The sequence below is a fragment of the Halichoerus grypus genome, chromosome 1, assembly GCF_964656455.1.
Source record: "Halichoerus grypus chromosome 1, mHalGry1.hap1.1, whole genome shotgun sequence".
In the NCBI taxonomy this organism is placed as follows: domain Eukaryota; kingdom Metazoa; phylum Chordata; class Mammalia; order Carnivora; family Phocidae; genus Halichoerus; species Halichoerus grypus.
The window spans coordinates 142,200,389-142,227,660 of NC_135712.1; the positions used below are offsets into that span (position 1 = coordinate 142,200,389).

The 27,272-nt window shown below is 37.8% G+C and overlaps 1 long non-coding RNA gene across 2 annotated transcripts in view; it reads left to right on the forward strand.

Moving 5' to 3' along the window:
* The window catches only part of LOC144379971 (uncharacterized), a 165,372-nt gene that overhangs the window by 49,824 nt on the left and 88,276 nt on the right, over positions 1–27,272 (forward strand). The window contains exon 2 of one of the 2 annotated variants that reach the window (XR_013443589.1): positions 11,846–12,079. The exons of the other annotated variant lie outside the window; for it this stretch is intronic. This is a non-coding gene — a long non-coding RNA (uncharacterized LOC144379971). Of the gene's footprint in view, positions 1–11,845; positions 12,080–27,272 lie in introns of those variants that run through there. 2 annotated transcript variants of the gene reach the window in all.

Here is a 27,272-nt window from a genome sequence, read left to right on the forward strand (position 1 = left end):
TACTTATTTATTATGTAATACTATAATGCTGAACCCATAAATGCAGCTATCTTTATTTGACATCTATTAATGAATCCCAAGTGTCTGGAAAATAATAGGAGCCCAATAAATATTTCCTGACTGAATGAATGAATGAATGAATATGTAGGATTTGACTGGGGACTAGCCTTGGGGAACACCAATATTTAAGTGACTGGTAGGGGAAGAGGATCCAGGAAAAATGGAATATTGAACATCTTTTGCACCAAACTTCACATCCTACTGGTTTCTTCCTTCCTTCCTTCCTTCCTTTCTTTCTTTCGTTCTTTCTTTCTTTCGTTCTTTCTTTCATTCTCTCTTTCGTTCTTTCTTTCTTTCTTTTGTTCTTTCTTTCTTTCTTTTGTTCTTTTGATCTTTTTTTTCTTTCTTTCTTTCTTTCTTCTTTCTTTCTTCCTCTTTCTTTCATGCTGCAGACATTTGTTTTATTATTTTGTTTTTGTTTTGTCTTGTTTTTCTTTTTCAAGTTTTTTTTTTTAATTCCAGTTATTTGACATACAGTGTAATATTAGTTTCAAGTGTAGGATTTAGTGATTCATCACTTACATGTAACACCCAGTGCTCATCACAAGTACCCTCCTTGATCCCCATCACCCATTCAACCCAACCCCCTGCCCACCTCCCCTCCAGTAACCCTTAGTTTGTTCTTCATAGTTGAGTCTGTTTTCTGATTTGCTTCTCTCTTTTTTATTCCCCACTGTGTTCATCTGTTTTGTTTCTTAAATTCCACATATGAGTGAAATCATATGGTACTTGTCTTTCTCTGATTGACTTATTTTGCTTAGCATAATACTCTAGCTCCAACCACATCATTGCAAATGGTAAGATTTCATTCTTTTTTTATGGCTGAATAATAGTCCATTGTATAGATATAGATATAGATATAGACCATATCTTCTTTATCCATTCATCAGTCAATGGACATTTGGGCTCTTTTTGTAATTTGGTTATTGTTGATAATGATGTTGTAAACATCAGGTGCATGTACCCGTTAGAATCAGTATTTTTGTATTCTTTGGGTAAATACCTAGTAGTACAATTGCTCAGTCATAGGGTATTTTATTTTTAATTTTCTTAGGAACTTCAATACTGTTTTCCAGAGTGGCTGCACCAGTTCACATTCCCACCAACAGGGTAAAAGCGTTCCCCATTCTCCACATCCTTGCCAACACTGGTTTCCTGTGTTGTTAATTTTAGCCATTCTGACTGGTGTCAGGTGGTATCTCATTGTAGTTTTGATTTGTATTACCCTGATGATGAGTGGTGTTGAGCATCTTTTTATATGTCTGTTGGCCATCTGTATGTCTTCTTTGGGAAAATGTATATTCATGTCTTCTGCCCATTTTTTAACTGGATTATATGGGTTTTGGGTATTGAGTTTTACAAGTTCTTTATATAGTTTTGATACTAAACCTTTATCAGTTATGTCATTTGCAATTATCATCTCCCATTCTGTAGGCTGCCTTTTAGTTTTATTTATTGTTTCCTTCGTTGTGCAGAAGCTTTTTATCTTGATGAAGTCCCAATAGTTTATTTGTGCTTTTGTTTCCCTTGCCTCTGGAAACATATCTAGTAAGAATTTGCTATGGCTGATGTCAAAGAGGTTACTGCCTGTGTTCTCCTCTAGGATTTTGATGGTTCCCTATCTCATATTTAGGCCTTTCATCCATTTTGGATTTATTTTTGTGCATGGTGTAAGAAAGTGGTCCAGTTTCATTCTTCTACATGTTACTGTCCAATTTTCCCAACACAATTTGTTGAAGAGACGGTCTTTTTTCCATTGGATATTCTTTCCTGCTTTGTCAAAGATTAGTTGACCATATAGTTGTGGATTCACTTCTGGGTTTTCTATTCTGTTCCATTGATCTATGTGTCTGTTTTTGTACCAGTACCATACTGTCTTGATCACTACAGCTTTTAATATAACTTGAAGTCCAGAATTGTGATGCCTCCAGTTTTGCTTTTCTTTGTCAAGATTGCTTTGGCTATTTGGGGTCTTTTGTGATTTCCATACAAATTTTAGGATTGTTCTAGTTCTGTGAAAAATGCTAGAGGTATTTTGATAGGGATTGCATTAAATGTATAGATTGCTTTGGAGAGTATAGACATTTTAACGATATTTGTTCTTCTATTCCATGAGCATGGAATGTTTCTTCCATTTCTTTGTGTCATCTTCAATTTCTTTCATCAGTGTTTTATAGTTTTCAGAGTACAGATGTTTTACCTCTTTGGTTAGGTATATTCCTAGGTATCTTAGAGGTTTTGGTACAATTGTAAATGGGATCAATTCTTTGATTTCTCTTTCTGCTGCTTCATTATTGGTTTATAGAAATGCATCAGGTTTCTGTACATTGATTTTGTATCCTGTGACTTTACTTAATTTGTGTATCAGTTCTAGCAATTTTTTGGTGGAGTCTTTTGTGTTTTCTATATTGAGTATCATGTTATTGGCAGTGAAAGTTTGACTTCTTCCTTGGCAATTGGATGCCTTTCATTTCTATTTGTTGTATGATTGCTGAGGCTAGGACTTCCTCTACTTTCTTAACCTTGTCATTTTTGGATCAACTAGCTGAGCTCAAATGTAATCTGAATGTATCTTGTCACAGCTATACCAAGTAATGGGAAATTTTTGCTGGGGATTTGCTGCCATCAGCAAGAAGGGCACCTGCAGGGATCCACTCAGTTGCTCTCCCACTCATGTAAACATGGAAGTACAAGGTTGTTAACAACCCGTAGAGCAACCCTTGACCAGTGGGGGATGGGAAATGATGAATAAATATTACTCTTTTCTGATCCTCAGGAAGAACATTCTCAAGTGCATCCTTATAGCTCCTTACACAGCTCTTAGCAAGATGAAGTCCTATGGTCCACAGTTGTGATTTCCTTAATCAAGGTTGCACACTTAGATCAGCTTTTTCTCTTTCCCTGTTCTGGTCTTCCAATTTGCCCCCTCATATTCCTTGGAATCACTTCCTAAAACGAACCCCCTGCACACAAGCCTTTGTTTCATCACCTGCTTATAGGAGAAAGCTATGTTAAGACATGTCAAAATAAGACAATCAACAAAAAAAATGAACCCACAAATGATTAAGAAAATGTTGGTGAACAACACTTTCAAATACTACATAGCAGTCAAGTAAGATTATGAAATTTGGAGGCCACTGTTAATCAGTACACTGGAGAGGTGGGTGGGAGGCAATATTAAAATAGATTGTGGAGTAAAGCAAAGGGAAATAAGAAAATGGAAACAACTCTCTTCCGAAGGAAATGGACAGACTGGAAGCATATACAGGGCACACTGGGAAGAGACAGGTGTTCCAAGAAATAAATGCATTCTAATGGAGTAAGTGCTATAAAAATGTGGTTACACAGGGACTTATGTGCCACGTCTGCTAAGGAAGAAATACAGGAAGGCAATTTTTGAGCTGAGTCTTACAGGACCATTTTGCCACGTGAATGGTTGGAGGGTTTCATGCAAACTCCCATAAACAGCTTTTGCAAAGGCACTGAATTCTGAAAGATAAGAGTGTATGTGAGGAATTTTAAGGGCAGCAGCCTGGCGAGAACATATATTGTTAGGATGGTTGCAGATGGTGCTGGAGACATGGCAGGGCTAGGCTGTGATGGGTTGTCGACAGGGACTGAATCTTCTGCCTCCTACTCAACAAGTTTTATTTTATTAGGAGTTTATTTTTAAGTTATCGAAGGAGGAATCAGTGCCATTATTATCACCCTAACAAAATCAACAATAATGCCTTGATGTCCTTTAATTCTTAGCCCTTAATTATTTTGACCAGCTGTCTCCCAAACCTTTTTTTTATAGTTGTTTTCTTTGAATCTGAACCTAAACAAATCAATTCTTTGTATTTGATTAAGTCACTTAAGCCTTTTTCATCTAATGAAGTAACTGTCCCACTTTATTTCCCCATGATATTTACTTGTTGTGAAAGTTGAATTCAAAGATTTTTAAATCTGACTGCTGAATAGTCAGACAAGACTGATTTTATAATTTCTTTTTGGAATTTACTGAGGTTTTCTTTACTAACCAAACATGGTCGTTCTTTGCAAATGATTAATAGACCCTGGAAAAAGAAGGCTTGTTTCATGTTTGGTTGGTTATGTTAATGCTTTTACAGTCCTGTGAGCCCAGCAGCTGCAGGATATGTTCACTAAGGGGAAGCTGAACTTCAGTATTGATAAAGGAATCCATACCTGCCCTAAATCAGCCCCATCTATGTGCTGAACAAATATTCCTTTATTTGTCAAGAACATGAAGCTAATTGTCACCAAGTTCTCCATGTCATGGGATTGCATGCTTTTCATCAGAATTCTCTAGAATACACTCAAGATGACTCCATCAGTATGGCGCAAGGCCAGGAGGAAGAGGTAGGTAATGACAAGAGTGCGTTCTTATCTCACATTTTGCCACAAATAATTACAAGGATTGTTATGCAAATAGTAAGAAGAATAACCCCTTGGTCCTGAAGGATCTCTTATAGTGATTAGCAGATAATATAAACTCCTGCCAGAGCCCTACTCTGTGACATTCTTAGGCAAGCTTAATAACAACTAATAGTCAATGTTTCAGACCATCATCAGCTAAGCCAGTAGCTTACTGTTCTAGCTCTTCTTGCTAGCCCATCCATGATCCATTGTGTGATATCCACTGGCATGGAGGTGCATGCTCTTCCTCTCAACCCAGTGCCTAAATCTAGGATCACCCAGATGAAGGCACATTGATAAAACCCAGACCATGCTCACCAAGTCTTGAAAGTTTCCTGGAGCAAACACTGCTCTGAATCTTATGACTATATTAAGTCAGGTTAAATTTACATTCAGATATTAGTAATAGAAACCAAAAATTCCATTGGCTTTGAAAAGATTAAAGTTTGCTTTTCTTTTCCATGTGAAATAATTCTGAATTAAATTGGCAGGACAGCTACATTAGCTTCAGAGTACCATTAGAGGCCAGGGTCCTTCTATTTTCTGTCATTTTTTTGTCATTTTTCTGTCATATTCCAAGGTTTTTCAGCACTGTTAGTCCTGAAATTTCTAGACTTCTTTTCCTTTCCATTCCTATTTGCAAACCAGCCAATTATTTTTCTGAGTTTACCTCTTTACTATGAAATTCAGTCATTAGTACCAAGTCAGGCTATTAATATTCTGTATGCCAACTTCTTCACTTAAACCACAAGCTCATTTAGCTTATTATCTGCCATCCAAATTTTTGGTTTTCATTTGTATAGAACATATTTTTCCATCCCTTCACTTCTAGTCAGTGTGTGTCTGTACATCTGAAGTGTATTCTATAAGCAGCATATAGATGGGTCTTATTTCTTATACATTAAGCCACTCTATGTCTTTTGATCAGAGAATTTAGTCCATTTACATTTAAAGTGACATTATTGCTATGTACTTACTGCTATTTTGTTAAATGTTTGCTGGTTGTTCTGTAGTTCCTCTCTGTTCCTTTTTTCTTTTCTCTCTTCCCTTATGGTTTGATGACTTTCTTTAGTGTTATGTTTAGATTCCTTTCTCACTATCTTTTATGTATCCACTGTAGGCTTTTGTTTTGTGGTTACCATAAGGCTCACATATAACAGCCTATATATGTAATAGTCTATTTTAGATTGATAGCAACTTAAATTTGAATGCATTCTAAAACTCTATATTTTTACTCCCCACAATCCCATATTTTATGTTTTTGTTGTCACGTTTTGCATCTTTTTATTTTCTATATCTTTTAATTATTGTAGTTAGAGTTATTTTTAACACTCTTGTCTTTGAACCTTCATACTAGCTTTATAAGTGATTAATCCACTACCATTATTGTATATTTACCTTTACCTGTGAGATTTATTCTTTCATATGTTTTCTTGTCACTAATTAGTACCCTCTCTTTTCAGTTTAAAGAAGTCCCTGTAACATTTCTTATAAGGCTGGTTTAGTAGTGTTGAACTCCTTTAGCTTTTGCTTGTCTGGAAAATTCCTTATCTTTCCCTCAATTCTGAATGATAACCTTGCTGGGTAGAGCATCCTTGGTTGTAAATTTTTCCTTTTCAGCTCTTTGGATATATCATGCCAACCTCTTCTGACCTGCAAAGTTTCTGCTGAAAAATCTGCTGATAGTCTTGTGGGGAATCCCTCATATGTAAAAAAGTTGTTTTCCCTTTCTGTGTTTATCTAACTTACAACATTTTAATTATAATATGTCTTGGTGTGAATCTCTTCAGGTTCATCTTGTTTGACACTTTCTGTGCTTCCCAGATCTGAATGTCTGTTTCTTTCTACACGTTAGGGAAGTTTGGGGGCATTATTTCTTCAAATAAATTTTCTGCCCCTTTTTCTCTCTCTAATTTTTCTAGGACCACTATAATGTGAATTTTATTCTGTTTGATGCTGTCCCATATATCTCTTAATCCACCTTCATTTTTAAAATTCTTTTTATGTTTGCTGTTCTGTTTGGGTGAGTTCCACTGCTCTATCTTCTAGCTTACTGGTCATTTCTTCTGCTTCATCTTGTCTGCTGTTGAACCCCTTTAATGTACTTTTCAGTTTAGTTATTATATTCTTCATCTCTGTGACTTCTGGCCGGCACTTTCTTATACTTTCTATCTCTTTGTTGAAGTTTCTACTGTGTTCATCCATTCTTCTTCTGAGTTCAGTGAGCATCTTTATGACTATTACTTTTTACTCTTTATCAGTTAAATCACTTAGGTTCATTTCATGAGGGATTTTTCCCAAGGTTTTATCTTGTTCTTTTGTTTAGAACATATTCCTCTGTTCCCTCATTTTTTTCTTGACTCTCTGTGTTTGTTTCTGTGTATTAGGTAAAACAGCTATCTCTCAGTCTTGAGTGAATGGCCTTATGTAGGAGGTGAACCTTGCCATTCAACCTTGCTCTAGTTCTTGGTTGCCTCTTGAAACTTTGCGATTGTCTAAGCAGCTTGATTTATTCTTTATAGGTCCAGTTGTTGAGGGTGTGCCAGGAACTGTCAGTGCTCCAAAGGATGTGATCTCAGTCAGCTCCTAGTATCAGGATAATTGGAAGCCAGACCCCCAAACCACAGCTTTTAAAGTATGCCAATTTATACAGTCTCATGAGACTGCAATTGTAAAACTTGCTGCCTCCAGAACAAATGATCTGGAGTTGTCCCTTGGTCGGCAGTTGCAAAAATTGAGGCTCCAGACAAGTGTACATGCTCCTTTCTAGGAGCTACAGGCAAGTTGTAGCAAGACCCAGGGAGAGCGCAAAGATGGACGCCTCCTGCCCACATTCCAAGAGCCCTTTGTAGCCTCTAGATGTGTGACAAACCTAAAGCCTGCCCCTCAGGTGGAAGCTCCAGGACAAATATACAGGCCTTTTTCATAGGAAGACTAGAATTGCGTTTCAGTCTGCTGTCTGCACAGTGCTCTGGGGGTGGTAGCCTGCCAAGAACTGTGTCTCCGATTATGACAATACCATGTGACTCAGGAGCGCAAACCCCCTGACCACCAGAGCCAGGCAATCAGAGAGAGTCCTCCGCATGATCTGTGTGTACTCACCAGCTTTAGTGAGATAACTGGGGAGTGGAAGGGCAGGGCATGCCTGCCAGCTCTGGCGGTGCAGCAGGAGACTGCAGAAAATGTACACACGTACCGGCAGCAGCAAGCGTGAGGAAGTGTGTAGAAATGGTGCCCACCAGTATCGCTGTCCCGGAGAGAGTCCCACTAGGCCCTTGCCCCGCTGGCAAACAGTTTAAGATTAACAAATGGATCTCTTTCACAAATAGTCTAGGCACTTTTCAAATTGCTGCTTTTGTGCTGAGTCCTTAGGCAAGTGACTCTGCATGCAAGCCCTTTAAGAGTGGCATTTCAGTTTCATCCCAGCCCTTTGGGTCTCTTGGATGGAACCCCATGGTTTTTCAAAGCTAGACACTTTGGAGGCTCATCTCTCCAGTGCAGGTGCCAAGAGTTGGAGTGCCTGCTCTGGGGCACACAGCCCTAGCTCCTCAGGAACATACTCCTCTTTTGTGAGATCCTTCTCAATTGTGGGGTTTTAGGCAAGACTTTGTCTCGGCCTCTCCTGTCTGTTTCTATGTGGCCGTTTTATCCTTTGCATGTGGAAGAACTAGCTGTTCAGTCAATTTTCAAAGGGAATTGTTCTATATGTAGCTCTATATTTGATGTGTCCATAGGAGGTGAGTTCAGGATCTTTCTATGCTGCCATCTTGGACCCTGCCTTCCAAACTACTGCTTACAATTTTATCAAATGTTTCACTACTGCATAAATTGGATGCCATCTTTAGGTCTTCAGTAACAGTTTCTTTGTCATTCTCTGCCCAGATACAAAGTCAATACCACATGTATTGTTTTTCTTTTTGACAGCTTACTTTTATTTATTTATTTTTTTAAAAGATTTTATTTATTTATTTGACAGAGAGAGACACAGCAAGAGAGGGAATACAAGCAGGGGGAGTGGGAGAGGGAGAAGCAGGCTTTCCGCTGAGCAGGGAGCCCGATGCGGGGCTCGATCCCAGGACCCTGGGATCATGACCTGAGCCGAAGGCAGACGCTTAACGACTGAGCCACCCAGGCGCCCTGACAGCTTACTTTTAGATACAGGTATGTGTCAGGATATGCCAGCTAGTCAGGATGGGTTGTAATAAATAACCTCAAAGTTTTTGAGGCTTATAATCACGAATTATATTTATTTCTCATTCTAACCATGCTGGAGCTCAGCTGCATATTTTCTCATCTCAGGACCCAGATTAAATGAGCAGTTCCTATCCAGGATGTTGCTAGGTGAAGGTAGGAGGAAAAAAAATGTGATAACTCTTAAACCTTTTGCTAGAAAGTTGAACACATTATTTCTGCTCACATTTCATTGGCCAAATCCTTTTGTCAATGGAGTAGAGAAATATATCCTCCCATTGGGAAGAAAATAATGCTTTACATATCCAAGCTCAAAGTCAATGCAGCAGGATATACAATCCTTTCACATGGAGGGTAAAACAGATACAGTGAGCCCCCTGTGAATATTTGCTGAGTGCTTGCTGTTTCAGTACAAATCAGCCTTACATCCAGTTGCCAGCATGGAGCCTTCCTTGTCCATGTTTACAACAGGCCCATAATACTGGGGAACTAAATCCTCCTCCCACTGCTCCCATGGGCAACCTCAACCAATAAACACTCCAAGTCTCTCATCCCTCAGGGCAACTCTGAAGTTCACGGTCTACACTGGGATAAGACTGAGCTCCAGTTGCTCTCGGTGGTAACTTGCTTTATAACATGCCCTTTGTTGGCATCTGTCCATTTTCTGTCTTGCTTTTCATTTCCATATTAGTATTTCCTGTGATCACTCCCCAAATAAGCTACTTGCACTTGAGTCCTTGCTTCAGGGGCTCCTTCTGGGAATCCAAACTAAGATGGAAGGACAGAAAATATTTAGAGCAATGATACAATCTGCCACAAAGAGAAGAATGCCTTGGGCGGTAATTAGTAGTCTCTGCCAAAAATTCCAACACAAGAATGGATCCACCCATCTTCTCTATACTTCTGTCTTCAAATCTGTTCATCTCTTGGTCAGACCAGAAACATTGTTTCCCAGAAGGGATAAGGACTCCTGTAAAAGATTATTTTCTTCCACTTCTAGACCACAGGAAGCAGGAGCAATCATTTACTCTAAACAGACTCCACCACCCTTTCTTTCATAGGGCCTCAGGATGTTTATTCAGGAATTCCCTTTATAGGCACGTATGCTCCCTTCCCACAGCACTGATGCCTTCTGTACCACATGGGGATGGTGAGAGCAGGTGTACCCAAGCCCTCTTCTGTGACTCTCCCTCTCCTACTTCCTTCCCCTCCACAAAGTGCACCTTACCTACAAAAATCACCTTGTCAGTGTTATCCTGCATGAAACAAGCCTGAAACATATATATAGCACTTTATGCACACATGCACACATACGAAGTAAGCAGAGACATAATTTAGGTATGGGTTTTTTTGGACAAAAAACAAAACAAAACAGAAAGTGATTAAAAATTTCTCTCTCTAGATCCTCCCTCTCTCTCTCTCTCTCTCCCACATACATCCCAAGGAGCCAGATTGATACTCATCATTCCACCACTTTGAAATACTTTGAGATTAGTGAGTGTGATAACTCATAATTCAGTATCTTATCTTTTGTGACAATGTAAAATACAACCGAATTTGCTTTATGGCATAAATTGTTTTCTTTCCTTTAGGAAGAAAATGAATAGAAAGAGATTTTAGAAAGGAAAACAAGTAGAAGAGTAAAAACTTCTTATTGCATGCTGTCCAGAAACCAGGACTTAGTTGTAAACTATTTTAAAACCCATTAATTAAAAAGGATGGGTGTGGCTTATTATTGCAAAGGTTAGAAATCAAATGGCGCCTTAGGATAAGAAGAATATGATGGGAACTATGACTGCAGAGCCGAAACCTGTATCACTGCCCTGATTGCATAAAAGCCCGAGATGTTGCAGCTGTAATAAAGTGAGAGAGAGTTAGAGTAATCTTACTTTCTAATGAAGATACATGCTTCTACATCCAAAGAAAAATGTCTTCTCCGATTTTTTGTGTCATATTTCAATTGTCTTGTATTTTCACCTACCTGTATCCTATGTGTCTTCCCTTCCCTGTGACCTCTTGTCATTGAAGCAACTGCTGACCCAATGTCAATTTCTCAGGCTCTGAGCCCTGCTCGTGGAAGGGGAGTGGCACGAGGATTCATGGCCCTCCAGTTGAGAACAAGCTCAGGGGAGGGGGGGGAACCTGTACGTCCATTTGCATATGACTCTTGATGAAGCCAGAGCTGGTTATTATTGCTTTGAAGAGATATCCTCATAGGGGAGAAATGAATGCGGTGACATGCCAGAGACATTTGTGGATGGGTGACCCAGAACTAGGGCTGACAGAATCTAAACGTTGAAAACTATCAAGGGCCCTATACTAAGGCTACCAGAGTTTAGGAATCTAAGAGAGGTAAAAATAACAACTAAAAAATGGGTGACAAGACATAAGATTTGCAAGCTTCTAATTTTACTGAGTGAAGACATTTAGAAAAAACAACCTACAGGGGTGCCTGGATGGCCCAGTCGGAAGCGTCAGACTCTTGATTATGGCTCAGGTCATGATCTCAGGGTCGTGAGATCGAGCCCCACGTTGGGCTCCATGTTCAGTGTGGAATCTGCTCGAGTTTCTCTCTCCTTCTCCCTCTGCCCTTCCCCACACCCATTCTCACTCTCTCTCAAAACAATAACAAAAAACAACCTACAAACAAATACACTTATGAGTGTCACTATTTTAAAAAGAAAGGACATTTTAATTCCCCCTTCCTAATAACTATATAAGTTCGTAAGAACTTATCAGTATGGTCCTTATTTTCCTCCACGTTAACATCCTGGGCTAGTGAAAAATTTGTGCACTCTATTCTGAAGGTTGACCTTAGGAAAACAGTTCAGAATCCTTCTTGAAGAGCTCTAGTCTCCTCGGCAAAGTCTGTGACTAGCTTCAAATGTCATACTGCTCGGCACTGAAGCCTCTGGTTCGTACTTGAACTGCACAAATTTTTTAAGAAGCTAAATAATTTAGCAAAGGAAATCTCCTGATAGATTTTAAAGAATTCATGTTCTAATGCCAGCTCATGTAATTCTTGACTTCTCTGTTGATAGGTATCTGCACATGGGCGCACAAGAATGAATTAAAAAAAATTCGCTGGGCAAAATGCTTTACTATAAACTATTATAATTCTGATTAACTTGGGGGCCATATTTCTGAAGGTGTTACTCTCTCTCTCTCTGCTAAGATGGTGATGCAAATCCTTTGAAGAATCTTGGGACCTTGGACAACCATCTTACTGGCTATGGACCATCTCAGAACTCTTATTACGTCGAATGGAAATAAGCTTCTACCTTTTATTGTTAAGTTTAAAGGCAACTAAAACCCAACTTAGACACTTTAAGCTTCCTGAACTCCTAATTCAGAGAGCAATTGCAGGATTTTTAGAAAGTTAAAAAATTATAAAACTCATATAAGAACACGTGGCATGTTCTCAGAGTTATTTCATTGTTATAAATGCTTTCATTATTAAACAAGAAAAATAACACAAATGAGTAAAGAGTTCAATTCAAGAAGTTATATGAAGAACAATAAAAGAAACTTAATAAAATGGAGGGTATTAATAATGAAGAATAATAAAAGAAACTTAATAAAATGGAGGGAATTAATAAAGTTAAAAGCAGAAAATAAATAATTACACTGAAAGAAATAGACTGCATAAATCAAAGAACAAGTTCTTGAGGAAAACAATGAATTCTTCTGGCAAATGTAATCTCAAAAAGAAATTGAAAAGCATAAATTCACAAGATCAACTTTAAAAATATGATATAACCATAGAACTGGATATTGTTTTCAAAGAATAAGAAAATAAAATATACTAACAATTCCTACACAAAACAGTACAAAATTGTACACAGATAAAATATGGAACAATAGCTATAGAAGAAATGGAAAATGTTCCAAAGAATAAGCTTCATAAAAAAGATGTAGGCTCAGACATGGTTTTATAGATTAGTTATTTCAAAGTATTAAGCAACAGAAAATTCTCATACCAACTTTTTCCATCACTGAAAATGATAGAAAGCTTCACAGCGCATTTTATGTAATGAGCTTAATCCGGAGACCATCATCTAACAGCTAAGACCAACACATAAAATTTTAAAGCAGAACATAAAATAAAAACAAATTTCATGTGAGTTTTCACAATATATTTATGTGTTAATTTTTTGTATGAATGCCACATTTCAATAAAAGTTAGAATATAAAAATGTAAACCTTACTTATTGATATAAATTCTAAGCTCTCAAATGATAGATAAATTCAGTCATTTATCAAAAAGTGATATATTGAGAGCAAGGAGGACATAATCTTTGTATTATGATCTCTCAGTAAAAAAATATAATAATACAATTGCTCACATCAAATGAAAAAAACCATGTAATAAGTTAAAAAGTCATTCGGGGGCGCCTGGGTGGCTCAGTTGGTTAAGCGACTGCCTTCGGCTCAGGTCATGATCCTGGAGTCCCAGGATCGAGTCCCGCATCGGGCTCCCTGCTCGGCAGGGAGTCTGCTTCTCCCTCTGACCCTTCCCCCTCTCATGCTCTCTCTCTCTCTCATTCTCTCTTTCAAATAAATAAATAAATAAATAAAATCTTTTAAAAAAATAAATAAATAAATAAAATAAAAAGTCATTCGGTGAACATCAATACATTACACACAAAATCTTGAACTACAAATAGAAGGAACATTTATCATGGTTAAAAAACAATCTAAGGCTAGCTTAGAGTATAAGACTAAAAGACAAGAAACATTCCCATTAAAGTAAGGGAAGAGACAAAGATTTGAACTATTGCTAGTATGTTTTCTTAAACCTTGTTTTGAAAGATTCAATCAATAACAAAGAACAAGAAGTATAAATAAGATGTTTAACAATTGCAAAGGAGAAGATAAAATTATTGTTAGTAGGTACTATCATTTCACTAGAAAAGTGAAGAGAATCAGCTGGAAAATCTTACACCACTAATAAAATGTCCAGAGACAAAGTAATTATGTAAAAACCAATAGCTAGAGTGGAAAAATGACTACTTTCACAACAGAAAACAAGGCATTTAATAGCCAGGAATACACTCAACAGAAAAAAACATACAAAATAATTTTATAAGAAAAAAATATGTTGTTATGCACATGGAATGAAAATTAAGTTCTCACAAGTAAATTTAAAAATTAATAAATACAAAGTTTGTAAAACAAAACAAAACAAAACTCAAGGTGTTTGCTTTTTTAAAAAGTGGCAAATTGATGATAAAAGTTCATTTTGAGTTTTGAGTTTATTTTTTTACTTTAATTTTATTTTAATAAAAGTCCATTTTGAAAAATATGGGGATAATACCAGGAATATTTTGAATAAACAAAGAATATTAAAAAGGAACTTCCCAGGGCACCTGGGTGGCTCTGTTGATTGAGCATCTGACTCTTGATTTTGGCTCAGGTCATGATCTTAGGGTCGTCGGATAGAGCCTCATGTCGGGCTCTGTGCTGGGTGCGGAGTCTGCTTAAGATTCTTTCCCTCTCCCTCTTCCCCCACCTGCTCTCTCCCGATCTCTCTCTCTATCTCTCTCTAACTCTCCCCCCCCATAAAAAAAAGGAACTTCCCAACCAAACATGAAAATACATATATGAGACAATAATTAAAGCTGTGGTATTAAAGTGGAAATGAGGATATCAAAGGAAAGTAATTTAAATCCCAGACAAAAAAAAAACCCTTTTTCTATAAGAGAAGACTTCCAAAGGTGACATTTGACACTGATAAATATTAATGGGACCATTGGTTAACATCTGGACAATTCACAGATACCCAAATGGATGGGGAGTGCGTGCTTGAGGACTGAACCAGTTATGTCAGCGTTGAAAGCCAGCAAAAAAAGCAATAATCCAGACACACCATCACCATCACATACAACATAGTGCACACCCATGCATATACATGCACACACATATCTCAATGATGTTTATAATCCTCTTCTTCCTGGAAAAAGAAAAGGCGAAGGGCAGAATGTGATTATACTTGTGGATTTACTAGGAAATCATTGGATTGAACTGTGAGAAACTTGCAGTTGGGTAGATTTGATTGTCTGCTGCTGGGTGAGCTTGAGGCTAAAAGTCAGAATTAAATTGGGTTAAGAAATAAATTCTATTTTTACATGCCTGAGTCTGTGACTGAGAAATTCATGCCTATTAAACCTTAATCAAATCAGGGCTATCCTTGCTTGGCAACACTTGAAAGCTTCCCAGTTGTGCTTCAAATGAAATCCAAACTCTGGGGCCAGAAGACCCCATAGGTTCTCCTCCTTGATTCAGTCTCTCAGCTCATCTCTTGTCCCCTCTCCTTTGCTCCCAGGATATTCCAGCAGCACAGACTTTCTTGTGAACAGAGCAAGATCTCTCCTGTCTAAAGCCTTTTTACTTGCTGGGCCCTTTGTCTGGAGGGCTGTTCCTTTGTTTGAAATGTAATTTCTTAGTTTATTTTTTTAACTTCCTTCCTTTGTTCTTTAATTCTCAACTCCAATATCACATCCTCCAAAATGTTCTCTCTCTGATTTTCCTAACTAAGAGAGTTATTTTTTATTATATCCTTATATGTATTTTCTTCATAATGCTTTGTAAATCAAATTCTGTTTATCTTGTTTACTTGTTCATTGGTATTATCTGTCTTCTCTCAACAAATGTGAACTTCCTGAGGGCTAGGATATCGTTTGCTTCATTCATTCATTTATTGTGAATCCCTATTTCCTAGTATAGTGCCAGGGACAGAGGACATGTTTGACAAAGCTTTTTTTTTTTTTTTTTTTTTTTGATTGAATAAATCACTCAATTATTCAAAATCATATTATAGAAGAGTATGTGTAGACAAAGGAAAATGTTCATAATATATTAAGTGAAAAAAGCATGTTAAAAATAGATGACCTTGAGGTATATATAAACCTATGGCAAAAGAAAATTTTAATCCATGGAATGAAATGTACCTAGCACAGCAGAATCTTATCTCTAAAAATCAACACTAAAAGAGCCATGTAAAACTCATATTTACCCTCTTCTCAAAAGATCTTCTCATAGATCATTTCTATTTCCTCTTTCATACCTTACTAGATTTTCCAATTTTGGATTCTATACATATTTTTTAAAGTATTAAATAATGCAAATATAAGTAATTATCTGATGGCATTGTATTGTTTTCAGCCATTTTTTCTCCTTTACCTTTTCATCCTTTCTTAATTCTACCCAAAGAAGAGGAGATTGTCATGAAAACAGCAGACCCAAGATGAAATCCATCTACCACCTAATGAGCATGTGATTTGGGGCAAGTTATTCGAATCTTCTGAAAGTCCACTCCATCGCATAATGGATATAGTGTTAAATGGATAAAATTAAAACTACCTCCAAGCAGATGGTATAAAAGGGACTTTGAGAGTAAGAACTGGGGGGAAAAAAAAAAGTTGAATAGCTGCCCACCTACTCTCCATTTTCTTTTACGAATTGTTCTTTTCCCTTTCTTCCTCTTATCTGATCCGCATCCTGTCAATTCTGGAACTGTATCAGAAGGGTCTTCTGGATAGGGAAGTCTGGCTCATTTTTTTGAAGAGATCTGTCTGCTCAATAAAAAAGAGACTAGATTAGCAGGGCCAGAAAAACCCAGAGTCCTCGGGATACTCTGTGGGTTCTGTTTCTAAATTTCCACCATTTTTCTTTATCTCACTGTTTCCTTTTGAGCTTTGAAATTCTTGGCACTGGGGGGCGGGGCGGGGGGGGTGGAAAATGGCAACCTCTAGGCTAGAGTTTAAAAAGCTTGGGGAAAGAGAAATTATCATATAAATATTATTCTACATTGCCTTTTCCTAGACAAAGGGGTCAGAAACTTTAAAATGCAAAGCGCAAAGTATGTTTGGCATATCCTGGAGGATCAGATGTAATTCCAAACAGGAAAAAAAAAAGTTTGAATTTATTTTCTAACCCACTGAGGAGAGATTTAAAAGTTGAAATGTTACAATTTGGTTGGCTTCTCTCAGCAGCACCAGACATTTCCATTCCACGTGGGAAGAACAAAATGAGGCAAACAATCCAAGATTAAATGAAAACAGGTGGGATAGAGGATGCATTTACACTTTACCACCTGGAATAAGAGTATTTGCCTCTCGTGGTTTTATAGGCTTGGGGGCTGTTGAAGAAACAGCACCGTCTATAAATTGAATCAATGCTCATTAAACTCATTGGGAGAAATTTAGTTAGGAAAACAGCCTAGATGGAAAACAAGCCCTTGGTTTTTATTGGATTTTACAATAGGGAGCACTCTACAATAAGGAGCTTTTAAACATGAAGGCAGGAAGGAGCTAACTATAGAAATTACCCCGGTGTGGGATTGCATCTGGGGGACACTATGAGTCTCTAGAGAGAAGGACATACTTACAGCAGAGAAGGAGATTAGAGAGAGATTTTATTTTCTGCTGACCCAAAATAATAACCTTAACGTGAGTCTTTCACCATCACCTCCTCCTATCTTCTTACCACCAGCAGCAGTTCCGAATTCCTGGCTGGATTCTTCTACAGTTTCTTAAGTTCTCAGATGATTTTTTCCCCAAATATTTCACTCTCTGCAAACTAATAATGCTAAGGTTACTGTCCCGCATTCAAAAGCAACAGATTATTACATAATCGTAACTGTACCTAGCACAGCAGAATCCCATCTCTAAAAAACAACACTCAAAGAGCCACGTAAAACTCCCATTTACCCTCTTCTCGTTAGAGACTGCTGTTCCAGGCCTGCAAAATCCTTCCAGAATAAAGAAGTTCTTCCTCCAGAGCTCACTTTAAACTGGTTGCAATTGATCAAACATGTAAGCAGGTGCCAGGCTCCAGGAGCCATGCTAAGTCCTGCACATAATGTAAAGAAGGGAGAGGGGAATAGGAAACTTCCAGTCTCTTCCTGGGAGCTTTGTATCTTACCTTGTTGACGTACCATCTACTGTTGGTTACACTGAGTTATAGAGGACAGCGGATTTTGACAAGACAGTAACCTCAATTTCGAATTCCAGGTATGTGTAATTCGAAAGCCCGTGATTTCTCCACTCCCTTAAAGTTTGAAAGGACTCAGAGGGAATAAAGATTTATGTTAGGATCAGTCAAAATTGTATTCATCAGAAGTATTCTTGGAAAGAGAGATATTGTAATTAATTTGAAACAGTCATTGATAAGCCCATCCAAACTCATCCTTGGTTCTTGATGAAATGACAAGGGCATAAATGACCAGAAAAGGAATTTGTATTGCTTCTGGGGGAAGGTAAGAGGAAAGAGGGTGAGCAGAAAACCTCCTAAGTTTTCTGTAGACTCCCCAGGGTTTGTGAGTGGGGGATCTGTGAAAACAATCGAAAAACTTGCATTTCAAGTCATGGCGGACCTGGGGGTAAGAGGGACTCAGTTCACGGAGATCCAGGCATCAAAGGGTCACGGGGGATTCTACTCATACGTGCATGGACTCTGCTGCCAGTTTTCCTGACTCACATGTTGGTGAAGAAATTCCCACCTTCCCATAGAAGACTAGCTCCTTAGATCACAGCTATGTGGCAGCTGAAAACCAACTCTCAAGGAGCGAAGTTATATTCTGCTTCTTAACAAATTGCCTTTTTTAGGTCTGGCTGTGTTCAAAGTATGACTAAGGTCAGATTGTAGCAGGAAAGCCCCAAAACACCAGATGAACTTTATCTCACAAGGAATGCTCAGAATCCCCTAATTGGGAGGATATTGCTGTGTCATCAGGAATTGAAGCAACCGTGTCTTTCTTACTTGCTAGTAACAAAGTGTTCTCATTCAACAGTCTGATAAGAAAAAACCTTCTGCAAAAAAAAAATTCAGTGCTTTTATTTAAAAAAAATTTTTTTTTCACAGTGAGTGTCAGACTTGGTTCAACATACTTCTGGACAACACATTGAGAAGCCCCAGTCCGATACAGCTTAAAATCTCTACCCCAGAGCCAGCCTAAGCACTGTTAGTTTGTTGTGCTCAGCACACTGTTGGGTCTCCCATAAGGCGGGTACATTATATTATAATAGGTGGTTTCTGGGAATGCTAGGAACCTCTGTTTAACAATCAATCCTTGCATGGTGGCAAAAGGAAAATGCATCATTTCTGTTTTTAGCAAGAAAACCTGGAAAAATCGCAATGTCCTTTTTTTCTTTTCAATGTCATGCCATTGTTTGATGCAGTTTTCCAGGTAAATAATGAAGATACAAGCAGACCAAGAGAGCTCTCCAAGTTGAAAGGTGAAGGTTATTCTAATTGTACCTAATCTTTATTGTTTTAGGGAGCAAAATGAGAAGCACTTAGTGAAACCATTAATCAGAAAGAATTCACTGCTCACTACTCAACAAAATTAAATGCACCAACATGATTTTTTTCCCCTACCAAAGCAATGTAGTAGTCAATCATTAGTTATAATATGGTCCCTTCAGATAATTAAATATATTTCCAGGTCTTACGTGCTATTTGAAGAGAAACAATGAGGTCTTTAATAACAGAATTTCATGCTTGAATTTTCACATCTTTGGAGGAAACAAGCAAATGTTCTGGAGTGGATGATGAAAATATCAGAGTTTCCTGGTAGAATTTTTTTTTTTTTTTTTTAAAGAAAAGAGCATACTATCCATTTCTGTCCTCTAGATTCAGCATGGATTCTCAGCAAAGTCATTTATATCTAACTAAATGAGGACTCTACCTACCCCCTTCTCAGCCAATTCAAGTAGATTACGAATGGCACTTAGTCATGCTATGGAATCAGGTCACGGACCCACACAGTGGGAGAGTGAACATGCCGGAGATAAACGCGGGTGTTAGGGACTGAATTGTGCCTCACCCCTCCAAATTCAGATGTTGCACCCCTAACCCCCAATGAAGCCGTATTTGAAGAGAGAGCCTTTAAGGAGGTAGATTAAGATTAAATGAGGCCATAAGGGGGGTGGGGGTCCTATTCCAAAAGGACTGTTGTCTTTATAAGAAGAGAAAGAGATATGAGGAAGCACAAGCACAGAGGAAAGGCCGTGTGAGGACACAGCAATAAGGCACCCTCTGCAAGCAGAGGAGGAGGCCTCAGGGAAAAAAACCAAACCTGAGAACACCTTGATCCTGAACTTCCAGCCTCCGGAACTGTGAGAAATAAATTTCTGTTGTTTAAGCCACCCAGCCTGTGGTATTTTGTTATGGCAGCGCTAGTCGACTGATAAAATAGGACAGATAAGAATATATCGCTGTGTTCTAATACTGCCATCAGGTTTATGATCCCGAACTCAATCGGTTTTCTTCCTCTAATTTATTTACTTATTCAACCAAAAGAGACACTTTACCAGATGTTAGGATCAGCGCTGGACACGGTCAAATACATCCTTGCCCTCATGGAACTCTGTTCTCCTTAAGGGACAGAAGATAAAAGATCAAACGAACAAGTACACAGTGTGATTTCAGATGCTGCTGAGTACTGATGGGGAATTAAACAGACTAAGATGATACAAGCTTGGAGCAGGGTCTGCTTTTTTGGGGAATCCATGAGGAAGGCCTCTGTGAGGAGTGGTATTTAAGTTGAGACATATGGGATAAGGAGCCAATCAAGGGAGATGCCAGGAGGGATGTTTTCCAAATAGAAATAATAGTGAGGACAAAGCCCCAGTGATGGGAGCTGGTTTGGTTTGCTTGAGTCTGGAAGAAGGCCAGTGTGCCCGTAATGTCATGAACAAAGGACAGAATGGTATGCCATATGTCTGAAGAAGAGCTGGAGCCTAGACCGTTACACAGCGTGAGTGTTAAAGCCCCAGGGGGCTCCATCTTATAGAGTGGTCACTGATCCAAGATGGTACTTTCATTTTTCTCTCCTCCTTCATAATGTATTGTGTCTGTGGGCTTCTTTGAATCTACACCTGCCTTGTTTTTTTCTCCACTGGCTGCTCCTTGTAAATCACCTGCTTGGCTCTTCTTTTTTCTATGAAGAGCATAAATGTCAGAGGGCCCCACAGCCTTGTACTAGTCCCTCCTCTTCTCTCTTTCTGTAGTGTTTTAAAGACTTCTAATTTGGGGCGCCTGGGGCGCCTGGGTGGCTCAGTCGGTTAAGCGTCTGCCTTGGGTTCAGGTCATGATCTTGGGGTCCTGGGATCGAGCCCCATGTCGGGCTACCTGCTCCGCGGGGAGCCTGCTTCTCCCTCTGCCTCTGCCCCTTCCCCGCACTCATGCTCACTTGCCCTCTCACTCTCAGATAAATAACTAAAATCTTTTTAAATAAAAGAATTCTAATTCAATACCAACATTAAAAGTCAAGAGATTTCATATATGAATGTGAATTTCTGACATTCCTTGAAAAATGGAAGGTGTGCAAGGCTGGCCTGCATTCCCAAAAGGCCACCATGGACTGAGCTGCAGTGACTGCCCATCTAGATGGAGCAGGCCGGCAGGTGCCACCTTGCCGGAATTCCCTCGAGGCTCAGTCCCCTCATTTTACCTGCTGGGCACTGTGCCTTCTGAGCTTACTGCCCCTGCCTTGGGCTTAATGAGTTTACTCCAACAAGAAAAATTGTGACCTTTAAGAAGAACTTTTTAGTCCACATTTTACTGAAATATAACATACATGAAAAACAGTGCATGAATCAGTAGAGCTCAATGAGTTTTCACAGAATGACTCACTTGTCTAACCACGGCCCAGAACAGGAAATAGAATATTACAGCAACTCAAAATCCTCCTTCATACCTGCCCCCCACCCCCATCATTACCAACCAAAATATACAACTCTTCTGAATTCTAACACTATGGATTCATTTGGGCTGGCTCTGCACTTTTAAAAATGGGAGACCACTAACATACTTTTTGTATATAGTTTCTTTAAGTTTTGAAATTCATTCATGTTATTTCTTAACAGGAATTACTCATTTTCTCTATTGCATAGTATTCCATTGTGCAAACAGATCACAATGTATCCATTCTACTATGTATTGCTTCCAGTTTGTAGCACTTACTTATAATGCTGCTATGGACATGATTTCCCATGTGCTTTGATGCATATATATACATGCTTCTTTTTAAGGTATGCACTTAAAAGTGGAATTGTTATGTGGGAGAAAAGCCATAAATATAGCTTTGATAGATACTGTGAACAGTTTCTTAAAGTGGTTGCATCAATTTACACTTTCACTAGTGATATAGGAGAGTCCCATTTTTCCACACTGTCACTGACATTTTCCACAATGTCACTGACATTTAGGATTACAATTTATTTATTATTTACTTATTTACTTATTTATTTATTTATTTTTAGCCATTCTGTTTGGAATATAATGAATGGTATCTCAGGGGAGTTTTGATTTGCATTCTCTGATGACTAATAATATTGAGCAATTTTCATATGGTTATCGGGTATTTGGATATCCTTTTATTGTGAAATGCTTATTCAAGACTTTTGCCCAGTTTTAAATGGTGGATTATCTTTTTGTTTTTGATTAGCGTGTGCTTTTTATATATTCAGAATAAATTTATCTTATTGAATATATGTTCTAAAATATATTCTCCCAATCTATGGTCTTTTAATGCTATCTTTTGATAAATAGAAAATCTTTTTCAGGGACGCCTGGGTGGCTCAGTTGGTTAAGTGACTGCCTTCAGCCCAGGTCATGATCCTGGAGTCCCAGGATCGAGTCCCGCATCAGGCTCCCTGCTCAGCAGGGAGTCTGCTTCTCCCTCTGATCCTCCTCCCTCTCATGCTCTCTATCTCTCATTCTTTCTCTCTCAAGTAAATAAATAAAATCTTTAAAAAAAAAAAAAGAAAATCTTTTTCATAGGGCTTAATGTATCAACCTCTTTATTATCAGTGCTTTTTTGATCTGTTTTAAATTTTATTTTTAAATTGTTTATTGCTAATATATATTCATATCTATATCTGTATGAATATAATGTAAGCATTTTTTGTATATTGATCTTGTAACCTACGAGTATAATAAATCATACTTATTTTCTATATACTCAATGATAATGTCTTTTCTTGTCTTATTGAGCATTCTAAGACTGACAAGACAATGCTGAATAGAAGTATTAGTTATCTATTACTGCATAACAACTTGCCTCTACATTTAGTAGCTTAAGACGTGAATATTTATTATTTCATAGGCCACCTATGTGGGTGAAACTTATCTAAGTGCCTCTGGTTTAATGTGTTTCAGGAGACTTTGACCAAAGCAGTAGGCAGAGGCCATGGTTTAACTGAAGACCCCAGTGGAGGAGTGTGGAAGAGGTGATTTATTTCCAAGCTCACTCACATGTTAGCAGGCTCAGCTTCTTCCTAGGGCTGTGTCAAGTCATGGCAGGTGGCTTCTCCCATGGAGAGTGACTTAAGAGAATGAGAGAGAGTAAGAGCAAAGATGTAAGTGACAGTTTTTTTATAACTAATCTCAGAATAATATTTCATCGCTTCTGCCATATTTAATTTCTGAGAAGTGAATCAGTAAGTCCAGCCTTCACTCAAGGGGAGAGGGTGACACAAAAGGACGAATAGCAGGATTCAGGGATCACTGGGGACCATGTTGGATGTTGCCTACTACAGAAGTGGTGATAAGGAGCTTCCTTGACTCCATCCTAAATTAGCACTACTTTCAATATTTCACCATTAAGTATGCTCTTTTATATATATTTTTTTATCCTTTCTTTAGATTGAGAAAGTTCTCTTCTACTCAGAATCGCTAAAAAGTTGTTTTTTTAATTATGAATATGTATTGGATTTTATCAACGCTTTCTCTGCATCTATTGAGATATATAATTTTCTCCTTTGTCTTGCTAATTTGAGAATTTGAATTGATTGATTTTTTAAATGTTAATTAGCCATACTTTTCTGATATGAACCCAACGTGGTTGTGATACTATGCGTTTTATACACTGATGGGTTTATTTGCAAATATTTTGTTTAGGGTTTTTCTACCAATGATCATGAGAAAGATTGACTTTGATTTGGAAAGTCCTGCTTGTTTTCCACAGTTTATGAGGCTGATATGTTTCTCCTTCAATGTTTGGGAAAAAACTACCAGCAAAGCCACTTGTGTCTGAAGTTTTCTTTGATGGATTTTTTTACATTATGAATTTAATTACTTTAATGAATATCATCCTATTCAAATTATCTATCCCTTGTGTCACTTTTGGTAGTTTGTTTTTCACACACAAAAAATTGCTCCTTCAATCTAAGGTTTAAAATATATTGGAATAATGTTGCTCATAAAATTATTTTATTATCTCTTCATTGTTTATAGTATCTATAATGATGTTTCTCATTCATTATATTGTGATTTTTGTCAGGTGATTGATTTCTCAATACTTTTTTCTTTTTAATCTGTCAAACCAGAATTTTACCACTTTTTTTAAAAATTTTATTATGTTATGTTAGACACCATACAATACATCATTAGTTTTTGATGTGGTGATCCACGATCCATTGTTTTTGTATAACACCCATTGCTCCATGCAGTACGTGCCCTCCTTAATACCCATCACCGGGCTAACCCATCTCCCCTCCTCCCTGCCCTCTGAAACCCTGTTTTTTTCTCAGAGTCCATAGTCTCTCATGGTTCATCTCTCCCTCCAATTCCCCCCTCCTCCTTTTTCCCTTCCTTCTCCTAGTGTCCTCCATGCTATTCCTTATGTTCCACAAATAAATGAAACCATATGATAATTGACTTTCTCTGCTTGACTTATTTCACTTAGCATAATCTCCTCCAGTCCCATCCATGTTGATGCAAAAGTTGGGTATTCATCCTCTCTGATGGCTGAGTAATATTCCATTGTATATATGGACCGCATCTTCTTTATCCATTCATCTGTTGAAGGGCATCTCAGCTCTTTCCACAGTTTGGCTATTGCAGACATTGCTGCTATGAACATTGCGGTGCATATGGCCCTTCTTTTCACTACATCTGTGTCTTTGGGGTAAATACCCAGGAGTGCAATTGCTGGGTCATAGGGTAGCTCTATTTTTAAATTTTTGAGGCACCTCCACACTGTTTTCCAAAGTGGCTGTACCAACTTGCATTCCCACCAACAGTGTAAGAGGGTTCTCCTTTCTCCACAACCTCTCCAACATTTATTGTTTCTTGCCTTGTCAATTTTTGCCATTCTAACTGGTGTAAGGTGGTATCTCAATGTGGTTTTGATTTGGATTTCCCTGATGGCTAATGATGATGAACATTTTTTCATGTGTCTGTTAGCCATTTGTATGTCTTCTTCAGAGAAGTGTCTTTTCATAGCTTCTGCCCACTTTTTGACTTGATTATCTGTTTTTGGGGTGTTGAGTTTGAGAAGTTCTTTATAGATCTTGGATACCAGCCCTTTAACTGTAGTGTCATTTGCAAATATCTTCTCCCATTCTGTGGGTTGCCTCTTTGTTTTGTTGACTGTTTCCTTTGCTGTGCAGAAGCTTTTTATCTTGATGAAGTCCCAAAAGTTCATTTTTGCTTTTGTTTCACTAGCCTTTGGAGATGTATCTTGAAAGAAGTTGCTGTGGGCGATGTCAAAGAGGTTACTGCCTATGTTCTCCTCTAGGATTTTGATGGATTCCTGTCTCACATTGAGGTCTTTCATCCACTTTGAGTTTATCTTTGTGAATGGTGTTAGAGAATGGTCGAGTTTCATTCTTCTGCATGTGGCTGTCCAATTTTCCTAGCACCATTTATTGAAGAGACTGTCTTTTTTCCATTGCATGTTTTTTCCTGCTTTGTCAAAGATTATTTAACCATAGAGTTGAGGGTCCATATCTGGGTTCTCTATTCTGTTCCATTGGTCTATATGTCTGTTTTTGTGCCAGTACCATGCTGTCCTGGTGATCACAGCTTTGTAATATAGCTTGAAATCGGGCAACATGATGCCCCCAGCTTTGTTTTTCTTTTTCAACATTTCCTTGGCGTTTTGGGGTCTTTTCTGATTCCATACAAATTTTAGGATTGTTTGTTCCAGCACTTTGAGAAATGTCATTGGAATTTTGATCGGGATGGCATTGAAGTAGATTGCTGTGGGTAGCATAAACATTTTAACAATTTATTCTTCTGATCCATGAGCATGGAATATTTTTTCATCTTTTTGTGTCTTCACAGAATTTTACCACTTTTAATAATATTTCCAAATAACCAACTTTTGACTGTTGATCACATCCATTCTATCTTTATTTTCTACTTTATTAACTTTATCAATTATCTTAGGTTTATTATTTTCTTATTTCTACTCTCTTTGGGTCTGATTTTTTGTTTTTGTTTTCTTCCTAATTATTTGAACTAGATACTTGGATCATTAACATTTAAGCTTTCTTAATTTCTAAGACTTCCAATCATGGCTTTAAATTCTCTAAGCAAGGCTTTGTTTACATTCTCAAAGGTTTGATGTAAAATATTTTCTTTTCCATTGAGCTTAAAATATTTTCTAATTTGTATTATGATGTTTTTGAACAACTCGTTATTTAAATTTGTTTTTACATTTTCTATCATTTGAGGATTTCTACTTAGCTTTTATTTTTTTAAAGATTTTATTTATTTATTTATTTGACAGAGAGAGAGAGACAGTAAGAGAGGAAACACAAGCAGGGGGAGTGGGATAGGGAGAAGCAGGCTTCTGCTGAACAGGGAGCCTGATGCAGGGCTCGATCCCAGGACCCTGGGATCATGACCTGAGCCAGAGGCAGACGCTTAATGACTGAGCCACCCAGGCACCCCTCTACTTAGCTTTTAATCAATTTTTTCTAGCTTAATTCCATCCTAGGCAGAGCATATAACCTGCTAGATTTTAATCCTCTCAAGTTGGTTGAGACTTGCTTTATGGCTCAGCTGATGATCAATTTTGCCAAATGTTCCTTCTGTACCTAAATGTGGACATTGCATTTATCGACTGCAGTGATCAATTAGGTCAATTAATAAATCAACTTTTTAGTCTTACTTTTTGTTTATCTGTTTGTTTTATTAGTTACTGAGAGGATTATGTTATAATCTGCCTCTGTGATTGTGAATTTCTCTATTTCTTTTGAAAATTTTGTTAATTTTTGCTTTGTATATTTTGATGCTTTCTTTTTGTGTTATACAAATTTAGTACTGTTGAATTGTTCCGGTGGATTATTTTTTAGGATTTTGTTTGGCCAGCTTTATTTAGGATATGATTCACATATAGAGCAGTTCACCCACTAAATGTGTAAAATACAATAGGTGGAAGTATATTCATGTTGTTGCACAATGATTGCTACAATTGATTTTAGGACATTTTTCATCACTCCAAAAAGAAATTGCATTTATTGTAAATTCCATGACTAATAATTTTGATCCATGGATCACCTATGGGCCTATTTTTCTTTACTATTTTTTTTCTCCTCAGTTTACCTTTATTTTGCCCTGCTTCCTGGTAAATCTCGTAATTTTGAATGAATGCTGGGCATTGTGAATGAACTACTGCAGAGGATCTGTGCTCTGCTATTTTTCTCAGAGAAAATTTTATTTTCTTCTGAAATTCAAGTAGTTTAGGGACCAAATGACCATGATCCAACCAAGAACTAAGATGACTCAGCCTGAGTTTCTGTTGTGGTAAGGGCTGATCTACTTCTAATTTTTGCTCTGCTCCTAGGACATAGCCTCCTAAGACT